Source organism: Microtus pennsylvanicus, chromosome 18 (assembly GCF_037038515.1).
Source record: "Microtus pennsylvanicus isolate mMicPen1 chromosome 18, mMicPen1.hap1, whole genome shotgun sequence".
In the NCBI taxonomy this organism is placed as follows: domain Eukaryota; kingdom Metazoa; phylum Chordata; class Mammalia; order Rodentia; family Cricetidae; genus Microtus; species Microtus pennsylvanicus.
Window position 1 is genome coordinate 9,422,030 of NC_134596.1, and position 14,611 is coordinate 9,436,640.

The 14,611-nt window shown below is 43.4% G+C and overlaps 1 long non-coding RNA gene across 1 annotated transcript in view; it reads right to left on the reverse strand.

The window, feature by feature from the left end:
- Positions 1-4,606: 4,606 nt before the first annotated feature.
- LOC142837380 (uncharacterized) overlaps positions 4,607-14,611 on the reverse strand; it is a 41,641-nt gene continuing 31,636 nt past the window's right edge. Inside the window, exon 4 of the long non-coding RNA XR_012908260.1 lies at positions 4,607-5,088. This is a non-coding gene — a long non-coding RNA (uncharacterized LOC142837380). The remainder of the gene's footprint in view (positions 5,089-14,611) is intronic.

The window sequence follows — 14,611 nt, forward strand, 5'->3', positions numbered from 1 at the left end:
CTTTCAACTAATGGTTTAACAGAGTAAATCCAGGCTGAAAGAGATATATGAAAATACAGGTGGAGTCATGGAGAAGCCATGTAACTCCAGTCAGAGACAGATGCCTTCACCTGAACCTACCAATACTTGCTAGTCGGTCAAGACCTCGTGGGGATGCACAGAATAGTGGAGATAGATTAGTTTAGGATATAAGAACTAACTAGCAATACTTTTAAGTTATTGGCCAAACAGTATTGTAAATAATATAGTTTCACAACAATTGTGATTTTGCAAAGAAGCAAAGTTCTTATTGGATTAAATGAATACTTCAGTAGAGGAATAGAAATATTTTGTGGAGCACTGCCATAAAGTAGTCCCACATTACTCAGAATTGAGTATAATAAAGAGTTCTTTAATTAGGGGTATACTCTCCGATTATCAGTCTTCTGCATGAGCAGGAAACAGGAAAATAATCCAGCAGCCAAGAGGGAGAAAGAGCACATTTCTCCATCTGTTTTTATAGTACCCCAAGACCACGCCAAAGTGGCCCAGGATCTCAAAACCATTGTCTTAATCAGTTCCCAGAGCACCTCTCCCTTTTGTCTAAATAAGAGAATTTTAAACACAAAGTAAAATTATATACAATCATAACAGATACCACATATAAAATTTAGAGTAACAAACAACATAAACAATGTCAAGCAAGAAATATATGCTAAATGTTTCAATAATTATCCTATCCTATGATATCTAAGTCTTATATTAGAAATGGCTTGGTCTAGTCATGAAAGGAAAGTAACCATGCCTATCGAGTCTTCAATTCCATGAAAGACCTGAGAGGGGAAATAATATTAATTGAATAAATAGGAAAGCTGATCAAGCATCTTCCAAAATGTGCAATAAATGATAGACATGTGAGTTACCTGGCTAATCACCCAGTCTCATTTGCAACTTTGGCTAAAGCTTAGAGTAACTGACAGACCATTTTCAGCGGAAGGTAAAAATTTAAAACCATCTTACTTACCTATCTTTGCATATTTTGGCAGTTTCATTTTCTAAATTTATGTTTCTTTTTTCTCACTCTATCTAGGCTGAACTAGGTAGCCTTTCAGAAAATGGGTCCCTAAAGCCAGAAGAAGCAGAAGGGACATATTCTGCTCACACTGCCAGTGACCCCACTGTCTGCTCAAGCCATAAAACTGTCATCCATTCTGAGTGCCTAGCTTAATACTTTGCTGGTTCTCTCACTATCAGGCCAAAGTTGGTAGGCTCCCATTAGCTCAGCTAAGCTGTTTCAGTGTATACTCATAGTACAGCCTTGATCACTTTGAATATATTCTCACTCCTCCCAGTCTTTAACTCCACATTGGGATCTCAGCCCTGTGATTGTCTGTGGATCTCTGCATCTGCTTCCATCTGTTGCTGAATTTTGGCTCTATTGACATTTAAGATATCTAGATCTCCTGTGTAAATTTGAAGCATAGGGCCTTTGGGAGAGGATTGGATAAGGAAGGAAAGAGGCAGGGAGGGGAGCAGAGAAAAATGTAGTGATCAATAAAAATCAATTAAAAATGTAAAAAAAGAGATAGGTTTCTATCTGATTACAAGGCAAGCATTGCTCAAGAACCCAATTCATTATTGCTTAGGATCTTCACTGGGATCATCCGTGTGAATTCCTGGGAATTTCTCCTATTCCAGTTTTTTGCAGGTTCCCTAATGGCTTCCACAATCAAAATACCTTTTCCCATGCTCTCCATCTCTGTCCATTTCCCATCTCGACAATCCTGTTTTTTCGAGTTCTTCTCCCTCTCTTTTTCAACACACCGCCTTTTCTACTTTTCTCTTTCCCTGTGCTCATACTTTCCTGATTTTCTCAGGACATCTTGTCTATATTCCCTTCTCAGAGGGATTCATGTTTGTTTCTTTTAAAGTTCTCCTTGTTCCTTAGCTTCTCTAAGTTCATGGGATACAGTTTCTCTATTTTTTGCTTAATAGCTGGTATTCTCACCTATGATTGGGTACATACCATCCTCATTATTCTGGGTCTGGGTTACCTCACTCAGGATGTTTTTTTTTCTTTCTAGTTTCCTCCATTTGCTTGCTTATTTCAAGATATTATTGTTATTTTAACACTGAGTAGTACTCCACTATGTAAATGTACCACAATTCCTTTATCCATTCTTTGGTCTAAGGGCATCTAGATTGTTTCCAACTTCTTGCAATTACAAATAATGCTGCCATGAACATAGTGGAACAAATATATCCTTATAGCCTAATTGAGCAAATTTTGTATATAACTCTAATTGTGGTATCAATGTGTCTTCCTGTTGGTTGATTTCTAATTTTCTGAGAAACTGCCATATCGAACTCCAGAGTGTTGTTCAAGCATTAATCCCATTGTCACCCTGTGTCCGAGATGGAATATACAGGAGTGACCTCCATGCTGCTCTTCTTACATTATATGCATGAAGACAATAAGGGAAGAACCCAGACTTTTGCCCATTTCTTGGTATTATCATCTATTATTCATAAAAGATAATTTAATGTTGCTGTCTACAGAGGACCGTATCGTATTTGGTGAGTAAGTAGATTACAATGATCTTTAGAGTGGTTAACGGTGGGGACTGTGATTTATAGTCATTATCTTATTCTTTTTCTTTACTGGTTACGTTGTAACCTGAGGCAGTCAAGTAACAATCACAGGAAAAACATAAATTTTATCCTGAGTTCCCATTTCAACTGCTCTGCCTCTTCTTACAATATACAGCCAGGAAGGGGACGCAGATGAATCAGAAGCTCTTGATGACATCATCAGATTAAATGCAGGCCTGCGCTTTCCGATGCTTCATTTTAGATCTCTCTCCTTATTGGTTCCTAGATGGCATAAAAGTGCAGTGTCTGCACTGAGGGATTTTACCCATCAGACTAAACTAGACTTTAGTCAGGCTCTTGATGGAAAAAAAAATACAGAGAAGAAAATCTGTCCCAGAGACCCATAGGAGACAGAAGCAATAGGAACCTAGGAAAAGAAGGATTTTCGTGAGATTTCACATACTCCTGCTAAGACGCACCTGTTCCTGTTTGCTGTGAGGGGATGTGCTCGAGTCTCTGAAGCAACCACTTCAGCCTTAATATCTGTGATTCCTGGGTTAGTTAGTCTTGGAGTCTGCATTTTCTGTAATGAAGATGTAATTCTAAGGTCAATACGTGATGGCACCTGGGAATGTACTGCTTATGTGCTCCATTGGACGCCCCAGTAAGATAATTGCATTGTTGCAAAATATCCTCAGGCACCTGGGAATCTGAAAACTTCAAGTTCTGGATTCCCCAACCACTGTGTTTAGGGACTCTGACATGGTGTTTCTGAATGTGATAACAGTAAGCTGCAATTGGCAGCACAGAATTCCAGTCAGCCATCGGCAGGCAGACATGGGAAATTTCAGGTAGATAGGCAGGACACAGTTTCAACAAGTGGGATGTATGATCATCTCCTAGATACCTGTGATATTTTCTTTTTTGATAATTGGATTCTGGTGCTAGGTAAAATACATTTATTCCTGTCATCCACTTTCACTTTCATTTTTTTTCTGCTGGTCCACACACAGTTAGAAGGGATGGAGAAATGAGTCAGAAGTTCTGATCTAGATCACCAAGGTTACCACAGGATTTGTGCCTATTGAATTGGGATCATTCCACTCATTGTTGCCAGAACAATTTGAATGCATACACTCCTTCAGTCAGAGGCAAGGAATGCTAATTACATTTTTCAGCATTGCAGGTCCTTCCAAGTCAGGCTCCGACTATATGCCAGCTCTCAGCTGCTCATCTTTATAAGCAAAACTCGAATGTACATAGATTCACACAAGGCAAAAAGCTCTTGACTACTATATGAGACTAAGCCCAGGAAATTTAGCAAAATCAGGTACTGGTTTATTCCCAGTATTACAGTTCTGAGTCACCTACCATGGTCTCTTATATAGATAGATTCCTGCTCCTGAAACCTCTGCTTCTCTTTAAACTTTTGGCGCCACTCAGTCTTGAAATACTGCAGTATCTGAAAGGATATAATTCACTTCAGGCTTTAGCCTCTGACAGAGTAAAGGAAGTCATTCCCTCTCCTCCTTTCTCTAAGATCCATTGTGGGAATGGCTATGACGTAGGTTTTTTTTTTCATGAAAACTTACAGTCATTGATAATATTATGCAGTAACATATGAAGGCACGACCCTACCTGTCACCAAAGACTCTCTCAGTACAATAAAGTTTAGAAGAGGAAACATACTTCTTTTATCCTATTGCCTTTTAGGTTCTCACAGGCTCCACTCTGCTGTCTTGGTAGGCACAGACTCTGTGTTTTGGCATATAAAACTCTTGTACATGATTTTTTTTCACTTGTATGCCCTTTTGTATTTAGGAAATCAGATATCATAAGCTTTGCTGGAAATCAACTATATATTGTTCATGGCATCACGATCAATACTACCCTTTAAAATAATTAACACAACAGATAACTTTGTTATTGTGTGTTGTCTTTGTGTACTTTGAACAAGTACATATCTTATCTTGTATCTTCTGTTCTTCTTTTCCATGGAGACGAAAGGAAGATTCGAGACACAACAAAACCCACGTGGTGAGGTTTATTGAGGGGAGGGTGCAGTGTGCTCGACGGTGAAGGAAGGAAAGGGGAAAGAGGACTAACAAATGGCTTTTGAGCTTTTAAAGGGGACCCCCAAGCACATGCATCAAATGCCATGTTCTGAGTCTGCACGCAGGGGCCTTTGCGTCAGACGCTAGGTGTGTGTGCTCCTGGGAAAAGTAGTTTCCCAGGCTAGCATAGCTCAGGGGCCTCCTAGGAAATGCACTTCCCCAGGAGAACAACATCTCCACCCTTTTTGATTTATTAAAAATTTGGGGAGTTGAGGGTCTTAATGGGTAGGGAATGAAGGCATAGCCTGGTGTCTCATAACTGCTTCCTGCTGACTTTGTGGGCATTGAGGGGTTTGGGGTGTCCAGTGTGTCCTGGGGATCGTGTCCTGTTTGCTGGTGTCCTGGGATGGCTGATTGAAACCACATCCCTCTGTGTCTTGAGGAACTGAGTCATCGTAAGATGCTGGAAAACAAAAATCGTGTTAGGAGAGAGAAAAAAAATTAAAAAGGAGATTTGAGGCGGGGGCCTTCAGGGTTTGAGATAGTGGGGGGCATTAGGGTTTTTGAGGCTAAGAATGATAAAAATTAAATGATACTTATTCCATTTGAGGACTTATTCCTTTGAGTCCGGTCCATTCAGGTGGGTCAAGCTGGCTCTCTGGAACTTAAAGAAAATGTCTTAAAAGAAATGCATTCTTAACATGTATGATGTTTTGGGCATTACCTTAACATCCAGGAGACACTGCTGCAATCAGTGGTGAACCTGGTGTGTCAAGGAATTTTGTTAAGAATTTGCTCACCACCTGAACCTTTGGCTCCGTGTCTGATGATGATTCCTGTAACAACAGCTGAGTGGTTATTTGGAAATTTAGAAAAAGAGGAGAAAGGAAAATATGTTGGCACAAGAGAGTTGATTGAAGGACAGGACCTCTATTTTCCTTGGACTGGAGTCCTCTGGAACTTAAGAGAGCAAGGTCCTGTCTGAGTTACCGTGTATGAGGTCTTGAGCTGGAGAAGTAAACAGTTTAAGATGTGACAGGTGAATCCAGTGAGGAATTCCCTCGAGCTTAGCAGCTTTGGGAGTCAAAAGAATTACTCTGAGGTGACTCTGCCATTTAGGGGAAAAGGTTAAGGGACATTGACCTGGAGGGGGGGATAATACCTGATCTCCTATTTTAATCGGCAGTGGACATGGATTAGCACATGGTTGAGGTAATGAGTGGTAGGTAAAATCCCACAGTAGCGAGTGTAGATGGGTTAGTAGTTGTGTGAGCAGGTGATCAGGAAGGGGGGGTTAGGTGGGAGACGGGAGTTGGAACCGGCTGCCCATACATGAGTTCGAAAGGTGAGATGAAAAGGGGACTTTTGTGGAGGGCTCTAAGCCTGAGGAGGGCCAGAGGTAGGAGTCTTACCCAGTCAAGGTGAAGTTCCTGGGACATTTTAACAAGGGCATCATTTAAAGAACAGTTAGTCCGTTCTACCTTACCTGAAGCCCGAGGGTGGTATGAGATATGGAAAAGCAAGGGAATGTTAAGGGCCTTGGACAAGTTTTGAGAGATCTGGGAAGTGAACTCAGGGCCGTTATCTGACTGAAGAGAGGTTGGAATTCCAAACTGGGGAATGATTTCTCAGAGAAGAACATCGGAGACTGTCTGGGCTCTCTTTTTGGTGGTGGGGAAGGCTTCAACCCACCCAGACATTGTATCCATTAAAACCAGGAGATATTTAATTCTTTTGACTGTGGGCATAAGACTAAAATCCAGCTTCCAGTCAGTTCCTGGAAGGGAGCCCCTGGTCTGGTGAGAAGGAAAAGGGAAGCTACGGTATTTGGTCTTAGGATCTAACTTCTGGCAGATCTGACAAGAGGCAGTGATAGCCTTAAGGAACCTGATATCCTCAGGGGTGAGTTGGAGGTGAGCCCTAACAAAATGAAGTAGATCTTTGTTATTAGGATGAAAGAGCTGATGTAGGTAGGACAGGATCTGTTGGGTGTCAGGAGATGTCTGTGAGAGTGTGGGCTGCACTGTAAGAACTTACTGAGGTGACTGAGACAGATCTGGGCTCTGGAGTGCTGCTGTCTTAGCTGCTCTGTCAGCCCGATTATTTCCCTTGGAAACAATGGAACTGTCGGACTGGAGAGACCGACAGTGAATAATTCCTATAGCTTTAGGGAGATGGGAGGCTTTTAACAGGTTCATAATATAACCTGAGTTAGTTATGGATCCTCCTTTTGTTGTAAGAAGCCTGTGTTCCTTACAGATAGCTGCGTGGGACAGGAGGATATGAAACACATACATAGAGTCTATGTAAACATTTAAAGATTGTCCCTTGGCTAACTGAAAGGCACGGGTGAGAGCTATCAGCTCAGCCTGCTGGTTAGTAGTATGGGCAGGGAGTGCCCCTGCCTCAACTATCTCTGTATCTGATACTATGGCATAGCCTGCTCTACGGGCCCTATCACATAAAAAGGAGCTTCCATTTGTGTATCAGGTATAGGTGGCCTGGGACAGTTTGCCCTCCTGTATATGTGAGGGGTGGGGCAGTAGATCATCTAAGGTCTCTATGCAGGAATGGGATGGGGAATCATTAACATTAGGCTGAGGTAGAAGATTTGAGATACTAAGGGGTGGGCAGCATTGAAAGGTGAGTGTGGCATCTTCTACCAGTGCCACCTGGAGGGAAAGGATTCGGGAAGGGGGTAGGGTTTGTAAGCCTTTGTAAGTTAAGAGGTTGGACAGATTATGGTGAGAGAAGACTGTGGTGGGTGCCCCAAAGTTTAGTTTCTTTGACGCACGAATAAGAAACTTAGTAGCCGCCAAAGCATGAATGCAGGGTGCCCAGCCCCGAGTGGTGAGGTCCATCTTCTTTGACAGGTATGCTACAGGCACAAGAGAATGTCCCAATTGATGTCCTAAAACCCCAAGGGCATATCCCTTCTTTTCTGCTACATAAAGAGAAAAGGGAAGATTTAAATCTGGAAGATGAAGAGCTGGAGCCTGGATTAGGGCCTGTTGGTGTCTCTGGAAGGTTTTGGTCACAGGATGGGGAAGGGGCTCATTCAGGGAGCCAAGAACTGCTTAGTACAGGGGACGGGCAAGGAGAGAAAAGGAGGGGATTCAGGAACGCAGGAAACCAGCCACTTTCAGGAACGATAAGACCTCTTCTTTGGTGGAAGGAACTGCAAGAGATTTAATTAGTTTTTTTCTGTCCAGAGTGATAGCCTTTTGGTTTGGGGTTATGGCTAATCCCAAATATGTTACCTAAGTGGTCGACAATTGAGCCTTAGAAGGTGAGACTCCATAGCCTCTTTTTGATAGGAAATTTAATAAGGTGACAGTGTCTGTCTTGCTGATCTCCTAAGACAGGCTGCATAGGAGAATGTCGTCTACATATTGAATTAGTTTTGATTTATGGAGAGACAGTGAAAGCAGATTAAAGGCCAAAGCCTGGCCAAAGAGGTGTGGGCTGGGGAAGGATGGTCCAGGTGAGCTGTGTGGAAAAATTAGTGTCAGGAACAGTCCAGGTGAAGGCAAAAATGTTTTGAGATTGAGGGCTGAGGGGAATGGAGAAAAAAGCATCCTTGAGGTCTAGAACTGAGAAGCGAGAGGTTCCTGGAGGAATGTTAGACAGAAGGGTAAGGGGATTAGGGATGACTGGGTGAAGAGGAACAACAGCAAAGTTAATGAGCCGGAGGTCCTGAACCAAATGATAAGTTCCGTTAGAGTTTTTAACAGCCAGTATAGGGGTATTAAAGGGGGAGTTGGTGGTGCGGAGCAGTCTTTTCCTCAAAAGGTCAGAGATAATAGATTTAAGTCCTCTGAGTCTCTGGGAAGAGAGGGGTTACTGAGCTTGAGTAACATACTTGGTGGGGTCTTGTAACTGAATAACAACAGGGGAATGGTGTTTAGCGACAGCAGGATTTTGGGTTTCCCACACCAGAGGATCCACTTGGGAGGCTGGAAGAGGAAAAGACGTGTTAGTGTCAGAACATTGGGGAGCCAGGAGAAGAAGAAGCTGTGTCATCAACAAATCTGGAAAAAAGCGAATGGGAGGGGTAGCTAAAGAAATGGAGGCTCCAACCTTAGTTAAAAGATCCCTCCCCATAAGGGTACTGGACAAGTTGGCATAACTAAGAATGAATGAGTGAGAAAAATACCTCTAAACACACAATTGAGTGGTGGAGTCTGTTGAGGTAAATAAGGTTGTCCCCCCACCCTGACAATAGGGGAACTTGAAGGAGAGGTTGGCCCCCAGAATTCCCTCAGAACCAAATACATTGCTCCAGTATCCAAGAGGAACGAGATGAGCCGTCCTGACACAGTGAGAATTACCTGTGGCTCCTGATTGCAGATGACAGTGACAATCGGGTCATTAAGGGAGGAGGAGCCTGGGCAACTTCAGTCATCCAGGGCCAAGCCCAAGGGGTCAACTTGGGAATTTTTAGGGTCTAATGCCTCCATGCCACCAAGCACAAGAGGACAATCTACAGACCAGTGACCTTCCCTGTGATACCTTGGACAAGGTCCCCTAGGACTACGATGGGGAATAGGGCATCCTCGGGCCCAGTGACCCATCTTACCACACTTGAAGCACAGACCTGGTGGTTCACGCACCCTGGGAGATGGGGGAGCAGCACGAATGGGACAGGACAGGTAGCCTGTCACCTGGGTCGGTTGAGCAGCCATGGCTATCATGTGGCAATGATTGTGAGCTTTTTCGTGTTGTGCATAGTACACTTTGAAAGCTGTCTCCAGGACTTCTGCCTGCTGGGTTAAAGGGCCCTTCTCCAAACCCCTGAGCTTGGCCTTGATGTCTGAATAACAAAGTGAGTTATTAAAAGTGATTTAAAAAGTGAGTCATTAGTAACTGTCTGCCCTCTGGGGATTCTGGGTCTAAGTTCATTAACTGCAACAGGACTTTTGTAAGGCGTTCCAAAAATGCAGAAAGATTTTCCTTCGTATCCTGGATAATCTCTGAAAGTTTAGAATAATTTACTGGCTTAAGGGTAGCCTTACAGAGGCCTTTCAGGAGACAAGTTTGAAATCAGTCCCTGGCCAAGATCCCACCTTTTATAGTCCCAGTGTGGTTCTTGGTTTGGGACTGCCTCTGCCCTCGGAGGGTGGGAGGGTAGAGTTTGGTGAACTTCATCCGCACGTTGTCTGGCCTGCTCCCAGACCCACCTGTGCTCCTCCGGAAGTAAGTTATTAGACAACATCATAAAAATGTCGTGGAAAGTAAGGTTGTAGGATTGGATAATATATTGAAATTCTTTTATAAAAGTGGTAGGATTAGATGCATAGGACCCAAGTAATTTGGCTACATGGGAAAGTTGCGACAGGGAAAACACAACATGAACCCTAACCAACCCATCTGCACCAGCCCCCTCCCCCAGCGGCAGGATGGCAGCAGGCTTGGCTTGGTTAGGATTAGGCTCCGTGGCGGCACTTGAACGCGTGAGCGGAGGAGTGAAGGAAGGTGCTAGCACTAGAAGGCCAGTGAGAGAGGAAGGGGAACTCAGCAGGGCTTTGGAAGACCGAGGAGGCAGAGTAAGGCGGGGGGGGGGGGGGGGGGGGGGGGAGATGGGGAGTATGAATCCAAAGAGACTTCTGACGACCTGTGTGGCCTCTGATGAGAAGAGTGGGAGTTGGGAGGAAGCAGAGACTGAGGAGCCGGATGGAGACCTGCTGGCGGAAGAAGGGTGTCTAAGTGAGACTCTTTTAGATCTGGAATAGGATTTGGGTGGGGTCTCCAGAAACCTAGAGAAAGGTTAGGTGAGGTTTCCTTATGCCTGGACCTGGAAGGAGATTTACGTGGGACTTCCGGAGACCTAGAACTGGAAAGTTTATGTGAGGTGTCATGAAAAGAAAACTCAGGTGAGGGTTTTTTATGCCTAGAAGAAACTTTGGAAGAAGAAGACTTAGGTGAGGTGTCACTTGACTGGGCAGAGAGGGAGGAGGTGGCTCTCCGAGACCCGGGGAGAGGGGGGGGTGGAGGTTCGTCAGTTGGGTCCATGGCAGGAGCAGAGGGTTCCAGAGTAGCAGATGGCATAGCTAAAAACATGTGAGCAGGTGAACAGTGGGCAAGAACAGAGGGGTCAGTCTTAAGAGCCACATAGAAGAAAGCGGAGATATATAGGAGTTCTTTCCATTTGCCTGTACGATGGCAGTAATTTGCTAGCTCCAGTAAAATGTTGGGGTTGAAAGTGCCGTTAGATGGCCATTTGCAATTACCCTCTAAGGAATATCAGGGCCATTTTTTAGAGCAGAGACGGATGAGTGTGGATGACTGTAAGGAAGGCATTAAAGAATGGGGTTGAAGGGCCTCCAAAACGCATTCCAGTGGGGATGATGGAGGGATAGATTTGGATGGCTTTCTACCCATGGCTAATGCCATGGAAACACCTGCAAAAAATGTGGCACCTCAAGCCTCCCGAGGACGGCTCCTCGATAAAGCAAGATGCAGATAGCACGAACACTCAGGATTTGTGAGCAAGTGTCCGAGCTCACAAGTGAAGTGCTAGGAGACCTTGCTGAATGCCTCAAGCCAATGAAGGGGATGGCTCCCTGGGCAGGAGGAATGCAGCGAAGGTCAAGCTGCACTATAGCGGCTGTACAGAGAGAAGGCAGGAAAAAAATGAAAAAGAGAGAGAGAAAAAAAGCTGGGGACCCCAGGCCCCCAGGGGCGTGTGGGCAGGGGCACTGGCTAAAGCCGAGCTGTCCCTGACACGGATTTAGACAAGGATGCAAGCCAGGAGTGAATGCTAGTGAAGGGGACAACCAGGGAGGTCACCCCCCCCCCAACCACAGAGAACACCGGATGTTGCCAGGAGTTCAATGGTCAATTCTTGGATTCAAAGGGGCGATTAAGCTAGCCGGAAGGGAAAAACTCTCGATTAGGAGTCAGTGTTGTTCGTGGAGCCATGTCCGGGCAGATGGAACACGTGGGTCTCGTTGTGGAGCAGGTCCTTGGTCCTGATTGTGCCCTGGGAGGCTTCGGAACTCACCTAAAGCCAAGGCTCCGGCCTCAGGTGGAAATCCTGGGTGAGCAGATCTCCCAGGTTTCACAGCACCAAGACTTCTTCTTCTTTTCCCCAAGTGTTCTTCTTGGGGAAAGGAAGATGCGAGACACAATAAAACCCATGTAGCAAGGTTTATTGTGGGGAGGGTAAAGCTTGCTTGACAGTGAAGGGAGGAAAGGGGAAAGAGGACTAACGAACGGTGTTTCAGCCTTTAAAGGGGACCCCCAGGCACATGCATCAAATACTACGTCCTGCGCTTGCATGCAGGGGCCTTTGTGTGGGACACGGAGTGTGTGCGCTCCTGGCTCCTGGGAAAAGTCGTTCCCCAGGCAAGTGACGCTCAGGGGCCTCCAGGGAAATTCAGTTCCCCAGGAGAACAACATCTTCCTTCTCAGTCTCTGAATTCCTATATCTGTTAGTAATGTTGAGACTGGGAAACACTGGTACTTTGGAATCAACAGCATCCATTTAAATCAGTTGCAATATTTCTGTCATATTTTTCAATATAAATGTACATGGCTTTCAAGTAGGCTTTAAAGACATGTAACATCAGACATAATACAACAAAGCCTCTTATTTTCTATAGAAAGACCTTCCCTGCACATCATTATGTTATTTTCCATATATATCTTTTTTCCAAGTAATATCTTTGATGTGGGTCACACGATGCTCAGATATGTTAGGATATCAATATTGCATTTGTACTCAAGTTTTTTTGTTTGTTTGATTCTAGAAGAATGAAAGGAATTATTTTTATGTAAGTCTGTCAGCATTTTATTATTTTATTTCTAGCCATAAATGTAGTGTGTGTTATGCTTTCATCACATAGTCTTAACCACAATATTTACATATTTTTCCACTTATATAGAAGGCAGAGATATTGGGTGCTTAAAAGAAATCTCATACTGGCTCAGAACTGAGAGATAGACAGTTATTTATTTAGGGGGAAAACTTACAAATCAGGATTCTCTGCTTGAATGGTGGATGTAGATGAGATAAAAACAATCCAAAGGAACAAAACAGGAACTGGCAGGGTGGGGGGAGGAGAAGGGGCCTGATGTGCTTGGCTTCTAGGTAAATAGTCTATGAGGCCAGACCCCAGTAGGTGGGTAAACCTTCCTGCAGCACCTCCCCTATTTGTTTAAATAAACCTAATACAAAATTATATGCAGTAAGAAAAATATCCTATTCTGACTAGTGTAAGTCTTGTATAATAAATAACTTGTCCAAGTCATGTGAGGAAAGTAACTACACTTCTCTAGTCTTGAACCCCATCGAAGATCCGAGAAGGGAAATAATGTTATTTGAGTGAGTAGCAAGTGCAATCAAGCAACTTCCAAAATGTGCAACAAATAACAGAGACAACTGGCCCCCTGGAAAATCACCCAAAGTCTCATTTGCAACATTGAGGCAATCAACTTTGGCTAAGGCCTAGAATAACTCACAGACTAATTTCAAAGCCAAGAAATTGTTCAAAACCATCTTACCCTGTCTGGGCAAGATTTGACAGTCCTGCTTATCCATTTTCGGATACTATGTATTTTGTCGGTGGTTGAGGTATGGAAAGTTCCTTGCCCAAAAGGCCAGTTTTGCCAAGAAGAAAACAAGCTCCAAGTGGAGTGTCTTCAGTGCTCAACATTTTCTCAGGCATAGATCGGTGCTGCCAGGAGCAATTGTGTCTCACTTCAACTGAACTGAAGTTATTTAAATGCCATTTTCTACAGATCATTTATTGTAAATAAACAAATGTATACCTAACTATCCCAAACTATGTACATTATGTGGTAGCTATAGAATCATTTTTAGCAAAGGCATTTTGTATTTACGTAGTTTATCAATGTTAGTGTACTGCAGAAATGGATCTAACGTTTTTGTTACTTCACTTCTGTGATGATTCAGTCTCTGTTGATACTAAGCAGCTTACTGCTCACTCATCATAAACCCCATTTAACATTTTTTTTCTTCTCAGCAACATTGAAGTATGGTTCCCCTGCCTAAGTTTATATTGACTAGCTAAATTCTATTAAACTTATTTATTAAACAATTTACAGTGATATTTATTCACACTGTGAACTGCATTGGCTCTTAACAGGTAAGACTTATACTCATAAAAAGGCCGGAAGAAGAAAAAAAACTGCTTGCAATATAAGGTTAATGGCAGAACTGACAAGAAGAGAACCACTTAATATATTTTAAATGAGGATTGGGTTAAATATAAGGTATTTTTGTAAGAGACTTAAAAGTACATACCAGTTTAAAACATGAGACTTATTGTTTTTGTACTCTGAAATAAGATGTAATGAACAATAATATTAAGGATAGGTGTATTTAAGTTACATGTATGATTATACACAGAGAGAGTGTTGTCTGCTGTTAACTAGAGACAAAACACAGGGAAAATTGAATTTTATCCTGCATACCCATTTCAATTGCTCTGCTTCTTTTTACAACACACAGGAAGGAGGGGGAGGCACAGATGAATCATCAGCTCTTGATGGCATCATCAAGTTAAATGTGGTTCTTGCTTTCCAATCCTTGAAATGAGATCTCTCTCCTTATTGGTTCGTAGGTAGCATAAAAATGTCTGCACAGACGGATTTTACTTGTCAGGCTCCTGACTAAAGTCAGCTAGACTTTAGTCAGGCTCCTGACGGTAAAAAAAACACGGAGAAAAAAAATCTGTCCCAGAGACCTAAAGGAGACAGAAGCAAAAGGAACCTCGTTGGGGGGGGGGAGTGGAAGATACGTTTTGATTTTCCATGCTTCTGCTAAGAGTCACCTGTTCCTTTTCGCAGTGCAGAAAATGTGCTTGAGTTTCTCAAGCTACTGCTTCCTCCTTATATCTGTGATTCCTGGGTTAGTCTTGAATGCTGCATTTTCTGTACGGCAGGTTTACTGTGGGAGTCAATACCTGACAATACACCGGGATGTACTGGTTATATGCGTCACTAGATGCCCCAGTAAGATA